The 18,217-nt window shown below is 32.9% G+C and overlaps 1 protein-coding gene and 2 long non-coding RNA genes across 8 annotated transcripts in view; all 3 read left to right on the top strand.

Annotated features, from left to right (window-relative positions):
• LOC127701062 (neurogenic locus notch homolog protein 1-like) overlaps window positions 1–18,217 on the top strand; it is an 85,358-nt gene that overhangs the window by 43,526 nt on the left and 23,615 nt on the right. The gene's annotated exons all lie outside the window — the stretch shown is intronic.
• On the top strand, window positions 460–17,690 carry LOC127701121 (uncharacterized). The gene is made up of 2 exons (XR_007981827.1): window positions 460–573; window positions 12,825–17,690. It is a non-coding gene; the product is annotated as an uncharacterized LOC127701121 (long non-coding RNA).
• Window positions 7,402–11,885, top strand: LOC127701128 (uncharacterized). The gene is made up of 2 exons (XR_007981835.1): window positions 7,402–8,039; window positions 11,852–11,885. It is a non-coding gene; the product is annotated as an uncharacterized LOC127701128 (long non-coding RNA).

The raw sequence follows: 18,217 nt of genomic DNA, 5'->3' as shown, positions 1-18,217 counted from the left end.
CTCTTTATAACTGCCTTCAATCCCACCTTACTCGTGATACCTTATAGGTTTTGTTCATTGCTGAAGGCCTAAGTCTGTTTATATTGATATTTGTCTCGTTGGCAATCAACCTTCAACTCCTTATTTTGATATTAAAGTACAAGTCCAATGTGTAATTCATGCTGTTAAGCATTATTTTTGAAAAGTAACTACAATAAACAAAAGAAATGGCGGACGAAATAAATAAGTTTAAACTATGAACTGCATTTTTCGATACTAGTAAATAGAACGAAATCTTGATTTCTATACTTCCTGTAGACGAAACATTTTGGAAATAAATACTATTATTACCTTAATACGTGTCAATGAAGGAAGTAATTCAATAGTATGATCTTTTGTCTTATTTCATTCCATCGGAAACAGGGAAACATATGTAGATATTTGTAAATTATTTATTATTTCCTTTTCGAAATAGGAATTTTGCACTGACGGTGTAATAAAAATACAATGATAAGTGATCACATTTATACGGATGGACATTGGTCTGAATGGATGTCGTTGTTTTTATCTCAGTATTTGCATGTTTAGTTAAAGGTATTTAAAACATAGAAAGATCATAAGAAGAATATGAAATATTGTAAATTACGGGTATGATTGAATATATATATATTATGTATATGTGGCTCTTTGTAAGTATCCGTTGCGATTTATTTTTTTTCATAAGTATTTTCTGAGCAATATCCTGAATTTATAGGTACAGTTGGTGATTCTGTTATCCTTCATACCGGAATATACCGGGAAACAGAATAGTTCAGTGGCTAAATCTGAATGGAAACAGGGATACATCTACAGGAATAAGCATAACATATACAGATGGTTGGAGAATAAATACTAATTTAACATTCCATCAAAGACGTCGAATTATTGGCGAAGAAGGTGGAGAAAAATATGATTTAAAAAGTTCAAACTGCAGTTTCCATGATTCGGGGTTATATTGCTGTACTGTTGACACTGTTAATGATACCTTGTATAATTACATCAGGTTGACTGTAAGAGGTACATATATATTTATCAGGTAGAAATTCATAACAATGTAAGTTAATAGGGAAATCGGAAGTTAAATTCAAAGGAAGATACACAACTCACAACGAAACAATTCATAAGCAGTACAAGACAGATGTACGGACATATATGAATAGATTATTACGACTTCTACTTGAACATAACAGCTGCGAGTCGTTCAGGTTACTCATGTCATTTTGCTTAATGAAATTTAAGTTAAAAACATTTCGGGGCGGGGGTAATTTACAGTATCGGTACAATGAAAAGTTGATTTTAACATTATCGTGATAAAGCCGGATGAAACCGTATGAAGATCTATTTTGATAAGATTAAAATATATTGAAGTCCGATTTTTTGCGTAATGTTTTTGCGTACAGTGTCAGTGTAACACTTTTCAAATGTTTTTTTTCCCTATGTTCTGATTGCCTTGCTATCTGCGAAAGGAACTATTTTAAAATGTTAATAATAACTCTAACGTAACTTCTTTATTATTCTATATAACATTTTTTCTACAAAATAAATTCAATCAGCGTACATGAAATGCATGTCTATCCTGTTATCGCTACTAAATAAACCGTTAACTTGTTTCTCCCCTTTGATTAGGATACTATTCAATGATGATTTCAAAAGCACAAAGCATCCTAACAATATAACACAGCACGTTTATTTCATAACCGTGTAGGGAAAAATAAATTCAAGACATTTAGTGAAAAAAAATAGTGGGTACCCTTTTGTCATGTCTATAATGTCACCAACATATATATTAATTACACCAATAATATACTTGTAAAAAGTGCAATTACGTGTTGGAAACCAAAATCACAACAGAAATAACATCATCACTTCATCAAAGGGAGTAGTTATTTCACAACAACATTCATAAATGAAGAAATTTGTCTATCCTGTTATGTCTATCCTGTTACTATTGTTACTATGGTTACAGTAAAAGAATAGACAATATTTGACAGAAACGTCTTTAAATAGTGTATATCTGTAATTACATATAGCTTTACACATAATGAAATGTTTGGTTGTCTGAACTCATTTTAAGGTTACAACATCCTAACCTTCACAATTCAGCATATACAAATGCAATATTGCTATCGGTAGCAGGATAGACAAAAAGGGTAACATGATAGAACTTAATATGGTGATATATCGTTAACGTACGTTCCTGTTATCAACAAAAGAAAGACAAAAGTAAACCAACATGCGACGGAATTACTTGATGTTGGGTTTTCTAGAAAGAGAAAACAAATGCTAAACATAATGAATTACTATCTTAGACTTGCGTTGCTGGTGGTTATTTTTATAACCATTGAAAACCAAATTTTAGAGGTATTTTTCAGTACAACATGGAAAATTGACAAATAATCTATCCTTACACAGAATGAAATATTTAAAAGTTTTGACTCTTGAAAACCATCTTATTGGCTATGAAAAACAAGCTTAAAGTTTTATCGAAGCCTTTTCTAAATAACCCGAAATTTCTTTTCAACATGGTAACAGGTGATACAAAATATTGTATCATCTGTAAAAAAATGTTTCAATATATTCTTGTATGACATTTTCAAGATTGCATCCTTTTATATGTTATTCCATAAGTACTGTTTGTTTAGATTTACTTATGAAGAGGGTTATTTGAATTAGTTACTTTGATTCAATTTTGCAATTTCAAAATTCGTCTTTTTTTGAAAATGACCCATCCACATGATACAGTGAAATTAAAAAATCAAAAACTGTATCTGCATTCAAATACTCTTACAAGTCATTGTAGCTTTAACAGAGTGTTAAATTTACAAGACTAACCACAATGTATACTTTAGGTGTATTATTTTTGTTATAATTATGTTTATATATATATATATGTATATATATATATTTATGTGTGTCTGCGTATGTGTAGTGACAACTGTAAACAATACCTTGTCCATTGGATTTCTTATGATTAAGAAATACCAGGCCTTAGAATATTTATAAAGTGCCTAGAAAATCACCCTAACAATGTTAGAGTAGATTTGATTCTTTACTTCCTCCCCGGCCGGGGCTGGAACCTGTACTTTTCACTTCATACTTCTACGATATATGTATTAGATACAATACAAAAGTAACAAAGAAACAGGCCGGTAACAACCGTTGCCGGATAGTTTTTTCTGCACGAGTAGTCAGGTGAAAGTCCGAGGTGATAGCCGAGGACCTTGACCTGACTACAAGTGCAGAAAAATTAAACGGCAGTTTGTTTCCGGCCTGTTTTTTATTACCTTTGTTTTGTATCTGACTTGTACGACGTTTCAAGAAAGAAGTAGTACATTTTGCATTTAGAAGAGGTAGCAAAATTAAACAGATTAGAAACTTAATTGGCCATATACCAGATAATGTAAGTTACAGTTTGAACAAACTTTTTTTTCCCTTTCCCTTCAGCCGAGATTTTTTTTCTCAAAAATTTCAAGAATCTAATAATTTTATGAAAAAGAACCATGATAAGTAAAAGATGAATGTCGTACACTTTGAGACTTTTTAAAATGCAACTTCGCAAGTAAGAAATGTATGAAAAAGATTTCAGAGGTAAGCAAGCTAACAGTTGATTTTTATTTCGGGAAAAACGAAAAAAAATTGGGGGGGGGGGGGGGGGGGTATAATAAATTTAAAATATACAGGCTTGATCCTTTTTTTGTTGAAAAAATGCAGGATGTGCCATTCCATTCCCTCGTTCCCCCTTAAAAATAATAAAAATTGTACGTTTGCTCCCAAATATATGAATTCAATATGTATGAATTCAACATATATGAATTCAATAACAATATAAATGTATAAAAAGAATGAATTTCCTATTTCATAAGTGAATGAAATGTTATGAAACAATTGATTTTGTCTTGTGATTAGATATATATAGGCATATATTTTGGATTTGTTTTTTTAATTGTTCATGCTAATAGGTTTTTATATGTCTCTAATAGTGTTGATCACGATCAAACACGTGTCACAATATGATCCTATCGCAGCTTACCGTCCAAAATTGGTGACATAAGTTTAATGATTTGTATTCAAGATTTGCTGCCTATTTGAACATGTATTACACGAACACTTTTTATTAATAGGATCAATCGTGCATTGGTGGGTTGATATGGATTTTATCTTTTGGTTAGATTTGATTTTTTTATATATATATTTCCTGTCTTTTTTTATTGAAATATAAACTTCGGAACCAGCATTTCTCTACTTTAAGCATTGTCAAGAAAACTATTCATGTCCATATATTGAAAAAAAATACATTTACGGACCGACCATTTAGCTTCAAAAAGGGGGAAGGGGTATGTTTTTTTTTCTGAGTAAGAAAATTATTTAGTTTTTCAACGCTATCACCCAAATATTTTTTTTATTAAAAAAAAACTACTATATACGGTATTCAGAAAATCAGGAATCAGAACATTATTTTGTCATCTGCTTGGCCACAATACATTTTTTCTCATAAAATTGGGGATCAGAATTTTTTTTAGGAAAAAACCATAACCCCCATTTTGAAGTTAAATGGTCAATCCCTTAGTGTACTGATATGAATAGTAATATACTGGAATTGTTTGAAAAAAATATAGTTATTGATGCTAACGTAAATATTCTAATAAAAAAAGACAGGAAATATGTCGGTGAAAGAAAAAGTTCAAATCTTATAGAAATTTAAAGTGCCCATGAACTCATTGATCATGCACGAGTGATTCTATTCATAAAAAGTGTCCGTGTAACAACTAAAAAATGTCCGTGTATCATCTAAAAAGTGTCCGTGTAACACCCGTTAATGTAGTGTTTTTCTATAACTCTGCAAGGGGCAAAATCGTACAAATATATATAATTACTCTAAATATCAGCACAGCAAATGTTTGTTCTTCCCTCGCCGGGATTCGAACTCGTGCTATTGGGATATCGAGACAACACCGCCTGCACTGTGTCCAGCGCTCTAGACCACTCGGCCACCTAGACTGATCTAATAATTTAGCTTTCGGTGGCCTAGTGTTACCTTTCCTCGTCAGTAGAATCAGTAGAATCTAGAGTTGTAACACAGTACATGATATATTAGGCATGGAGATGGAATTGATTGCAGATTAGCTAAATATCTATCGCAGAAATAATTATTTTGATAAGAACGTCTAAACAAGTGACAACTCTACGACATACTTATCCATCCACTGGATCACCAGTGAAGGTGATACATGGCTGAAAACACATATTATATTCATAATTACTCTAAATATCAGCACAACAATGTTAAATCTGCAAATTTGCGGAAGTAAATTTTTGTTCTTCTCTCGCCGGGAGTCGAACTCATGCTATTGGGATATCGAGACAATACCGCCTGCACTGTGTCCATCGCTGTAGACATATATATATATATATATATATATATGGTAGATTGATTAAGTTTTATTCGTTAAGTTAATATTGTATGTAGATAGCCTTATTGCAAATTGGTCTAATCCTAATGAGTTACTTTCTTTAAATAAAGATATTATTATCATTATTATAATCACTATTCTGGTATCTAAATATCTTAGACCGCAAAAACATGTCGCTTGTGAGTAGGAACACAGGCATATCGTATCGGTCAACTTATTCGTGATGTTGACCGTGAAACTTGTGTAGTGTCGATTTCAGTCGTTTCCATGGCAGGAGCCCAACCCTGATTATAAAATGCGTATAGTATGAACTTTCATGCACGAACGTAAATTATATCGATCAATTTAGAAATGAAAATATATACTGAATAAAAATGCGATTTAGATTTTTGCGATATTGAGAAAAGTCCTGTTTAATTCATATAAAAAATTTCAAAATGCGAGTTTAAATTATTGCGATTATAACCCTGTCGCATTTTTCGCAATAATAAAAACATCGCAATAATTTCTGAATTTACAGTACGCCATACGATGTCACAAAAGTTGTGTTACTGTTGAGAAATGGGAAGCTGACAATTGGAAATCCGCAATCATCACGTTTGTCAAACCTTCTTGCTACTGTAGCATTGATAGGCAACGGGATGGTTTGTGTGATTCGGGCAATGTTTTAACCGAACAGTTACCCAAAGTTCAGTGGAATTGCCTGAAATTATGGATCATACTTCCGATAATGCACGTTCACTTATAACTATTGCTACGTCCAATACTTACCATAAACGTAAAACAGATTTGACCCCTTCACATCTTTTGATTGTACCAAGTCCGGCTATCTGGGCCATGTGCTGTTTGTTTTTGATGCCTTTGTTTGTATGTCTGATTTATTTTCGGAGGAGACGGGTGTTGGTGGTTGATATGGTCAGTTGTACTGTTAGGTATTTTTTGTAACTCATTAAAGTCCTTTAAATGTTTACTTTTACATCCTTGGCTTTCAAATATTTGGTTTTGAGCTTTCCTAATGAAAGTAAATCCAGAACAGCGCTTCGGATAAATTAATCAAATGTAATTTTCATGTTTTATTTCTGAAATCTTCGTATGAAACAACATGTTCAAATCGGATATAGGCCTATACTTACAAAAGAATGGGATGTTGTCAACAGAAAACGTATTTATAAACGAGAAGACCCTATAGTTTTGGGTGTGTCTATCAAGTGGAATGTATTTAGCATTGACGGGAAATATATTATGTAATATATACGATGCATTCCATTTTCCCCAATTAAATAATATCATATTTGGCGAATAATCGTCGCCATACCAAAGACAATATCTATGTACAGTGTAGGTGTTACATTGACCAAACGGAAATACGATCGAGACAATAAATATTGCTAGATTTTCATCAATACTTCCTCTTACCAAATCTTTGATAAAAATACTTTTAATTCTAAAACATTTGTAAAATACGTGACAACGACGGAAGTACAATGTATTCAATAACGATTATCATTTACGTTTTCCCCCAAGTTCAATTGATTACTGAAATGGGAAACAGATACTGTAAATTCAGAAATGATTGCGAGGTTTTTATTTCTGCGAATAATGCGACTACTTGAGTATCGCAATAATAAGAACTGGCATTCTGATATGAAATACATATATCTGTAAGTAGCTTTTCCTAAAATCGCAAAAATTAAACTCGCATTTTTGTTAATTCTTCAAAAATCGCAATAATAAATGCACGCAATAATTTCTGAATTTACAGTAGTTAAAAATAACATTGTTTCCTGAATTTCCAATGACGGTATACTCAAAATATAACACAAAGCAATCATTATATACACTGTTGGACATTGGACTGAATGGATGTTGTCGTTTTTATCTCATTATATGCATGTTTGGTTAAAGGTATTTAAATAGAAAGATCACAGGAAAAATATTTAATATTGTAGATTAAGTTTAGATTGATATTTTATAATACGGTTTATCTCATTTATAAGATAAACCAATTTAATGAAAGAGAAATGATTACTGCGTCATTCGGATCCGGTTCTCGTTTCCCGATAATCAACGTCACATGACTCTTCAGCATTACATTGAACTAGCCACTCTATTAGATATGTAAAAGTTTCAAAAATGCAATCGTAAAAAATCATTGACATCCGCATGTCATATTACAATATTTTGGTATGAAACTATCGAAGAGACAAGGTAATTCTCCAAGAAAGGATTTTCATTTGCAAGGGCCAGCAAATGACGAAATTAAAAGGTAAACCGAACTGTCACCATACGATCCGATGCCATCAACACGAGGAACACCTCCAGTTTCTTTCGACATGTATGGATGTGTAAAGATCATAGAACAATTTAATTAATGTATCTTCACCATAAAAATTATACAATGCACCAATGACAGGGACAGCTTCCAATTTGTCAGTGGCTCATGGACCGGTGATCAATTTAATGGCTTCACACCAGGAGCCCCCATTTATAATTCCACACGGCACAACATGCACAAGGAAAACACGATTCAAAAGAATAGGAGAACCACTGATCCAAAGAATTCATAACCTGGTTCCAGCGGTTTGCAGATTTCGTCAAACATTAATCTTGGTATGTTGAATTTATAAAAAAGTTGATGTTTTGCGGCGTATAATTATTCTAATTGATATTTATCTCATAACGAATAAGATTAATCTGATAGTGATAAACATAAGATTACTGAAAGGTTTATTTATTATTATTATTTGATGTCATATATTTAATTTGAATTTCACATGAGCAATATGATCGCACTGAGACTTTAATCAGAGACATAATATGTAAGTTTTACATGTCTCTGCTTTAATGTACAATATGTTATATCACCATGCAGTCGTTTGAAAGACGCACATAGCGCTATTACATACAAGATACACACGAGGGCAATAAGTGCAAATTCATCAACCTTTATCTATTAATAACATTATACCACTTCTTATACACAATTATACACTATGTGTTAGATGGTTCAGCTGACGTTGTAAATGAAATACACTATATGAGATTTAGAAGACAAATGACAAATTTTGAGGCGGATGACGCTATAGCGTTAGAATAAATCCAATCAGAGTCGATGGCTTCGATTAAAGTATTTACACGTGCAAATTCTTTGAACAGTCTTAAATATTTCCTAATACTGTTTGATACACTTAAATCGGCATTACTATAAATAAAATGTACATAATTTATGCCTACAGTTTTCTCGTTTGACTTATTTAACATTTTTCTTTTGGGGTTTTTTAATTACTCACTAATGCGGTATGGGCTCTGCTCATTGTCGAAGGCTGTACAATGACTTATTGTTATTAATGCGGTATGGGCCCTGCTCATTGTTGAAGGCAGTAAAATGACTTATTGTTATTAATGCGGCATGGGCTCTGCTCATTGTTGAAGGCAGTAAAATGACTTATTGTTAGTAATGCGGTATGGGCCCTGCTCATTGTTGAAGGCAGTACGATGACTTATTGTTATTGATTTCTTTGCCATTTGGTCTACTGTGAAGAGTTGTCTCATTGGCAATCATACCAATTCATTTTTACATGAGTGAGTTACTCAGTTACATGTATATATATATACTTTTCAATTTTCGTTTCTTTTCTTGTTAGCTTGCTTGCTTTAATTTATGCATGTTTGCCTAGCTATTTACATTTATATGCATGTGTTCTTGTTGTATAATATGCTTATAATTTGATATTTGATTTTTATATTAAATATCAAGTCAGTTGAGAGATCTACAGAGCTCATGTTTACGTTGTTGAATCATACATACATGTATCATGCCCGACCCTAAATTTTCTTACTTACGCAAATAGAGTTAATATAGTTATACAAGCAAATATAGTTATACAAGCAAAGCTGAGTTGATATTTTCAAAAAGACCTCAACATATGATATGTTATTACTATTGGTATAGGTTATTCAGATAGCTCACTAAAACTCATTTACCGTTGTTCTTGATAGTATATATATACACAACAGACACTGGACTTCCAGAACAACAGCATAACATGCTACGAATGAATTTAATACGATCAAAATATACCTTGCCAAAATTCACACTTTAATCAGTTCACGAAGATAAACTACGTCTTCTTCAAACCAGTAGTTAATAGGCAACTATGGACAGGTCAATTAATTTATCAACAAGTCAACTTAGAGCAAATAAGGGAATTATGTGCACTTTTGACACAATTATTAAATTACTTTATAAACTCACGAAGCAGCAGACAGAGCATGGTACACAATATCCTCTTTTCTTTGAAGTGCGATAATGTTATTGTATATATACATGTATTGTTTATAATATTTTTGATTGTCATCATCATCTAACACGGATATGTGAACATTGAGGATAACTTTGTATTTTACTATCACATTTCTTTTACATGTCAGCACGAACTATGGGCTTTCCCACAACTATTTTTAGAAACAAAACAAATATGTGGTATATAAGTTACGGACTTTTACAGACAAACACGTATATTATCCAGATGGGAGCCTCAATGAATTTTTAAATTTATTTCAAATACTCTTGATCTTTTTCCTTCTATTAAAAGGAACATTTAGCATTCCTATCTATTCACAGAGCTGATGGACTCATTCTTTTTAATTCTAGTCGGAATTAATCAACTATGCATCTATATACACCCATTACTTAGAGTAATACTTGGAATTTCACTCTAGCACCTAGTTCTTTTAGGTCACAAAATATATTCGACGTAAAACTATTCAAGTTTGAACTTTCCAAAAAGCTGCACGGACTGCTTAGCTGTATCCGAATTTTAAGTACTAGTAGGAATGCATGTGGTTGCCGATTTAGTACAGGAAGTGTGGTACTTTCTATATATTGATTGATACGAATAAATTAATTTTTAAAGTGTACGTTATACACCCATGGTTTTAAAATATTGGTCACGATACTTGTTGAAAATAAAAATTAAATATATACAAATGTACACGACTTCGAAGGGGTGCCTAGAATAGCATGAATTATATATACAGGTAATGCATTTTCGTAAACTTTGTAGAGGAAGTTCCGAACATAGATTTGCAAAACCAATAGTGCATAATGCAGATTAACAAAGCAATTAGGTAGATTCATGGTATTATACCACCATCTTGGATTGCACTTTTGCAGTGAACAATCAGTCTAGTTGTTACCCAAATCTCCGAATTTGTAGACAGATGTTCAATGTTATTGATTAGACTGTTTATCTCTATGAAGAAAACTTCCTGATTTATCGCATTATTAAAAATATTTTAACAAGTACCAAACATATTTTTTTTTTGGATAAATTTGTTCAACTAAGCCAGTTAAGGCGAGATAACTCTTTTAGTAAACCTATTGATAATTCATGATCGGTTTATCAGTGGATGTATTACTGCTAAAATATTGCGTTTTTATGATGATATTAAATATATATATAACATGGATAATACAACAAGAGAAGTGATATCGTCCAAAACAAATTTTGCTGAGGGGATATCATGGAAGGATAACAGCCCCATTATAACAAAGCTATTACAAAAGGAAACATATTATTGTCCAAGTTTCAAACGTATTAACAAAGAGTAATGCCTTCTTAGCTAGTTCACTTAAATGGACTTTTAGGTTGTGGAAAGGGGGGGGGGATTCTGATGAGTGTGTATAGACACACTCAAGTGGCAAGATTAAGGGGTTATGATCGTTTCCCGTAATTGTACGTCGGATCATATTAGGTTTTTACTTTCCTGCGGTACCGCAGGAAGTTCTGTTGAGACCATCTCATGTCTACCCTGAGTGGCCGGTTCTGAATTGGTACCAGTTCGAGCTTGACTGTTTTATGATACATAGTATGGACTATGTATTCAGCGTGCATATAGAGTTTTATGATATAGAAACTGTTAATCTTTACTCCCCTGAAACCAGGGGGTGATGCGAATAAGACCCGACGTATTTGGGGATCATAACCCTCGTTCTCTTTAGGATAAACCTTGAGGAACTTGAGCATCTATTGCTACCAATGGTGCACAGATTTGTCAGTTAAATCAATCATGTCGGCATTCTGTTATCATGTCAGACCTCGTCATTCAAAGTGAACTGTGGCCGTTATTTCCACATTAATTATTTGTTTGTTATGTTTTTGCCTGAAACTTGATTCTTTGATTAATACGGTTTATCTCATTTATAAGATAAACCAATTTAATGAAAGAGAAATGATTACTGCGTCATTCGGATCCGGTTCTCGTTTCCCGATAATCAACGTCACATGACTCTTCGGCATTACATTGAACTAGCCACTCTTGTAGATATGTAAAAGTTTCAAAAACCCACCCACCTCCCCCTGCAATCTTCCATCTAATAACAATTCTTTTGTCTGCTGCTGTTTTATTTATCTTTTCAGAATGACCAGAATAGGCCGGATCTATAACATTTTGGACAAAAAAGAGGAGACAAACAAGCAGATGGATTTGCTTGCTGAATCATACGTTCGAGAACTATATATGTTAATGCTAATTTTCATGAATGGCTACCATTTTTATCTACATATTCAGACACCAGCAGTGTGAATATAGAATTATCAATACCTGCTATTAGTTCTTCGCCTGGAATGCATTTAACTTTTGACTTTATTTGGATAAAGATCAGCATTTATCTTGATTACTTGATTCTAATTGTCCATTATTTTGTAATAAAATCATTCGTCACAGTCAAAAAGGATGTCGGGATCTGGCAAGATTAAGGGGTTATGATCGTTTCCCGTAATTGTACGTCGGATCATATTAGGTTTTTACTTTCCTGCGGTACTGCAGGAAGTTCTGTTGAGACCATCTCATGTCTACCCTGAGTGGCCGGTTCTGCATTGGTACCAGTTCGAGCTTGACTGTTTTATGATACATAGTATGGACTATGTATTCAGCGTGCATATAGAGTTTTATGATATAGAAACTGTTAATCTTTACTCCCCTGAAACCAGGGGGTGATGCGAATAAGACCCGACGTATTTGGGGATCATAACCCTCGTTCTCATTAGGATAAACCTTGAGGAACTTGAGCATCCATTGCTACCAATGGTGCACAGATTTGTCAGTTAAATCAATCATGTCGGCATTCTGTTATCATGTCAGACCTCGTCATTCAAAGTGAACTGTGGCCGTTATTTCCACATTAATTATTTGTTTGTTATGTTTTTGCCTGAAACTTGATTCTTTGATTAAATGAATGTACAACATATGGTATTTACACGGCTACTATAACAATGTATAATAGTATACTGTATATATATATAAACAAGTCTAAATTGAAAACAACTTTCATATATATATTAAGGGTATATGTGGCTTTTTATAAGCATTCGTTGCGTTTTCTTTATTCAGCAGTATTTTCTGATCAATATCCTGAAATAAGAAGTACAGTTGGCGATTCTGTTATCCTGTTATTCCATGCCGGAGTATACCAGGAAACAGAATAATTCAGTGGCTAAATCTGAATGGAAACAGGGATACATCTTCAGGAATAAGTATAACATATACAGATGGCTGGAGAAAAAATAATAAATTACCATTCCATCAAAGACTTCGAATTATTGGAGAAGAAGGTTGACAAAAATATGATTTAGAAATTTCAAACAGTAGTTTCCAAGATGCGGGGTTTTATTGCTGTACTGTTGACACTGTTAATGATACCTTGTATAATTACATCAGGTTGACTGTAAAAGGTACAAATATATTTATCAGGTAGAAATTCATAACAATCTACGTTAATAGGGTAATCGGAAGTTAAATTCAGAGGAAGATACACAACTCACAACGAAACAATTCATAAGCAGTACAAGACAGATGTACGGACACATATGAATAGATTATTATAACTTCTACTTGAACATAACAGCTGCGAGTCGGTCAGGTTACTCATGTCATTTTGCTTAATAAAATTTAACTTAAAAACATTTCGAGGCGGGGGGTAATTTACAGTATCGATACAATGAAAAGTTGATTTTAACCTTATCGTGATAACGCTGGATAAAACCGTACGAAGTCGTTGAGAACAGGGGTACATGCATTATATGTTCTTATAACAAACTTTAACACGAAAGGTGTGCAAAAGTTGCGGCAAAGTAAATGGACAATGTCTACACAGACGAGACAAAATCATCGTCATGGACATGAGATGTGTCCATGATAATGCAATTGCATACCGCATACCTTTCACTAACCATAAGTGGTTCCCTTTTAATCGACCAATATAAGTTACAAACTTTGTTTTGCATTTTTGCGCCTGTCCCAAGTCAGGAGCCTCTGGCCTTTGTTAGTCTTGTATGTTTTTTTTAAATTTTAGTTCATTTATATGTTTCGGAGTTTAGTGTGACTGAACTTGTACACATTTTTTTAGGGGCCAATTGAAGCCCGCCTCCGGGTGCGGCATTTTCTCGCTCTGTTGAAGACCCATTGGTGGCCTTAGGCTGTTTTCTGCTCTTTAGCCTGGTTGGTGTCTCTTTGACACATTCCCCATTTCCATTCTCAATTTTATTTAAGATGTTAAATATGCCAAAAACATCAAAGTCAAGATATACTGACTTAGCGGGCGAGGCCTAAAAATCTAAATGAGAATGAGAAGTGAAAATTTTAATACCTTGCTTATCAAATATCATTAACTAACCATACGTGGTTCCCCTTAAACTGATCTAAGCACAAACTTTAATACGTAAACTGTATGTAAAATGCAGTTGACATAACTGAGGGACTGGGTCAAATTCTTGCCTGTGCTAATACGACTGCATAGTAACTAATGTAAGTGACTTACCTTCAGTGGTTCTCCTTAAAATGACATAATCACTATATATATAAGAATAAAAAGATGCGGTATGATTGCCAATGAGACAACTCTCCACCAGAGACCAAATGACGTAGAAGTTAACAACTATAAGTCATAGTACTACAAATGAGAAAACTAACGACCTGATTTATGAAAAAAAAACAAAACCGAAAAACAAATATGATATATACAGCAACAAACGACAACCATTTAATTACAGGCTCCTTATCTGGGACAGGTAACATACTAAACTTCAGACAGAATGCTAATTTATAATTTATAAAATGTCTGATGGTTATCTTTTTCGTTTATTGTATTGATTGTATAAACCTGGCAGTCATACCAACTTCTTTTTTAATGTATGCTTCGTATTATTAGATATTTGGACAGACAAAGTAAGTGTTTTTGTAACAAATGTTAAGTCCTCAATAGTAAACAGTTGATTGATAAACATTTGCTATTAAATGTTAATATCTTTCTGAAAATTATCAGTATGCAATAAGATGTAAATTCACAACGGTCATCGCATTTATTGTAATGCGCTGACTTATTTTCATGTCAATACGTATACTAATTTGCAAAGTTAAATCATTTCATTTAATTCATTTTACCTACAACATTTTCAGAATACAAATGGACCACTGAACCAATAAAAATAGAAACAGCCAGCAGTGGCGACGAGAAGCCGGTGAAAGTGTCATCTGAGAGCACTGTAAATGTAGATGTGGTATCTGATATAATGATCAGTGATGAAACATCTACGAGTACTGACTATTTCAAAGTTTATATAATGAAATGTAAAAATGTATGATACCGATTCTGTGCTCATGACACGTGTTCCTGGAATAACATATAATGAGTACGCTGGAGACTAAAAGTTTTAAACAGTCAATTTCTTCTTAGCTAGGGTGTATGTAACCGTAATCACTCAGATTAAAACGCAGACCATGTGTCCTCGCTTCGTTCACAAGGCATTAAAACGTGGGTAGTTTTTAATCAGATTGCAACCATAGTCATGTTAACACATCTACACCATTTATGGACTAAACAAAATCAAAAATATAAAAAAGCTAATGTACCCTTGTGTATATCTAAAACAGGCTTTCACAGTTTCATCCACGAATCCCGAATAAGATAAATCTCAAATATTGATATTTGAGAGGACAGCAATATTTTTATTGACATTTGCAAATGATATTAAAGAAAATTCTTTTTATTACCAACTTAACATCATAGAGTTTAGGTGAATTATCGATTAACTATGTTTCATACGAATTGTATAAATAATGAGAAGATTATGCCAAGCATTATCATGACGATTTTGAAAATGAGAAGAATAGAGTATATTATAAAGAAGATATGAAAATATATAGGTTGGATTTGTGCGAAATATTCGGTTACATATTTTATAGCGACAATATAAAAAGCAAAGTACATTCTATACTCGTTCTGAATATGCATGACCTATTTGCCACTATACGTTTAGCAAGTAACAATGAACCATTTCTATAATATCTTATAACTTTTTTGTAGTATCAATAATCGGAAGAGACAAAGACTTTTACTCTAGGCTTTACGAAATATAAACAACTAATATTTTGCTAATTTTTACAGGTTTTGCAAGTCTACAAATATACATAATTGCTGCCATTACCTCTGGAATAATCATTTTTGTTGGGATTGTAGCATTTGTAATTTTTCAAGCACAAAGCAGATATGTAGATGCTATCAAAATAAAGCATTCGAATGATGCGGATCGGGGATCTACAAACGGGACACACTTAAAAGAAAACAATAACGAAAACACCGAAAGCAGCCCGCGTCCTCAACGTAATCCAACTACAGTTGAAAGGCTTTCAAACAATGAGCATTCGGGGAATGGTTTTAACCGAAAAAATACCCAAAGTTCAGTGGAATTGCCTGAAATCATGGAGCATACTTCCAATAATGCACATTCACTTATAACTATTGATACGTCCAGTAGTTACCAACCATTATCTGGAGATTGGCAGATCAGCTCGCACAATTACGACGGATGTATTCCAAAGACATACGACCAAATTTCCAGTGAAGAAAACCTGGACGACAGACCACACGTTTATGATGAGTGTGCGTCAGTTAATGTGTACGAAGCTTTAATGAAAGAACAAACTGATATAGTGAACGATCACATTTACCTTTAAAGTACTTCTAACTGAGATATTGACTGTTACCATATGAACGAGTCAGTAAAGCAAAGTGGGAAGGAGAATGTTTTTTATTACCATTAGCATTCTAACCTTATGAAAGGATCCAAAAACTCGAGACAGATGTAGTTAAGGAAATGTCATTGCACATGGAATATTTTATCTACAAAGCAACAAATACGATAAGAGTTTATTTGTTAATCCTGCAGCTTACCCAAATGATTAACAAAGTTGACCTTTATGTCAAAATATTCCATATTAATAGACACTTTTCATTTTTGGCGAAATTTGGAAATATTTTGGCAGTATTTTTGTGTATGACACACCATGATTACTTAAGCGCGACATGTATTTCTGCAATTTTAATATCTTCAGATTGCGCTCTTTGAATTCCGCTTGTAAAATAAAAAAGAAAAATTATTAAAGTTACAAATAACAGACAAGCACAAGACAAAGTATGGCCTATTGCGTGCCCGAAGTCCTCAACGAAAGATAAATGTTTTGAATTTGGATTTTGGTCTGATCTTATCTAGTACGTTATCAAAAAGTAGTTACTTTCTTTATTGACGTTTCTGAAAAGAATTACTTGAATCATAATGCGACAATTTCATTGTGCAATGAATATTATATTCTTGTACATTTAAATTACAGTTGTTCAATATGGGAAAACAGCAGCAAAATTTTAAGTAACTGTTAATTACAAAAAGGCAGCTAGAACTGTTTTAAACGAATATGATATTAGAAAACCATCTGGAATTATTCCTGCACAACTAGTCATAATTGACGCACAAATAAAAAAAATTAACTAGTACTGAAATATTTGTCAAATATTATTGTGACTACAAACTGCAAGGTATTAAAATACTCCAATTTTTATCATCAGATATTATTTCATTGTTCTTAATTCAAATACATACTTCTACAAAAAAATGGTACAAAAGTGTGGAATTCACTATTGTGTGAAGTTAAAAAAATCAAAAACTGTATCTGCCTTTTAATTTTCAAGTCATTATATTTTTAACAGTGATAATGTTTATCATATATGAACTTTTAAGACTATAGGAATTCCATTTTTTTTGGTCATGTAAAGTCATGTATATATACATGTATTGTTTAACATTGTGTATTGGTAGATTGATTATGTTTTATTATTAAGTCGCCAAAACGGAGTTTTGGAGACTTTATGTTTTTGTCCCGTTTCTTATTATAGCACCCTCAACGGAGTTGGTGTGACATATTGTTATTCTACGTTTCTTTTTTTCTTATTTTTCTTCCACACATTTTTGTCTGCGCTAGTTCTCGAAATTTAATGGACCAATGTTGATGGAACTATACTATAATGAGGACCCCCATGTGAAGTTGTGCATCTTGCTATGGAATGGTAAAAGATGGCCGCCGTTTCCATGGAAACAGCAAAAATGCGAAAATAATCAAAATGTTCCAAACTGGAAGAAACTTTACAGAAATGGTAACTGGCGTGGGCAGATTTGCAGTTTGAACTTGGAATTTTCAAAACGGCTGCCGTTACCATGGAAACAGTAAAAATGTGAAAAATTCAAAATCTTTAATAATAAAATCCAACTGGATGAAACTTTATGGAAATGTTACCCAGTATGCCTAGATTTGCAGACATTATTAAGAAATTCCAATAGCTGCCGTTGTCTTGGAAACAGGCCGAAAGTTTAACATAGACCCTATGGTAAATTACATTAAATCAGCATTTTCTTAAAGAATATTACAAGTAACTTAACGAAACTGTATGGATAGGT

This window comes from Mytilus californianus, unplaced genomic scaffold, assembly GCF_021869535.1.
Source record: "Mytilus californianus isolate M0D057914Y unplaced genomic scaffold, xbMytCali1.0.p SCAF_5, whole genome shotgun sequence".
Lineage (NCBI taxonomy): Eukaryota > Metazoa > Mollusca > Bivalvia > Mytilida > Mytilidae > Mytilus > Mytilus californianus.
This window is presented reverse-complemented; position numbering and strand designations above follow the sequence as displayed.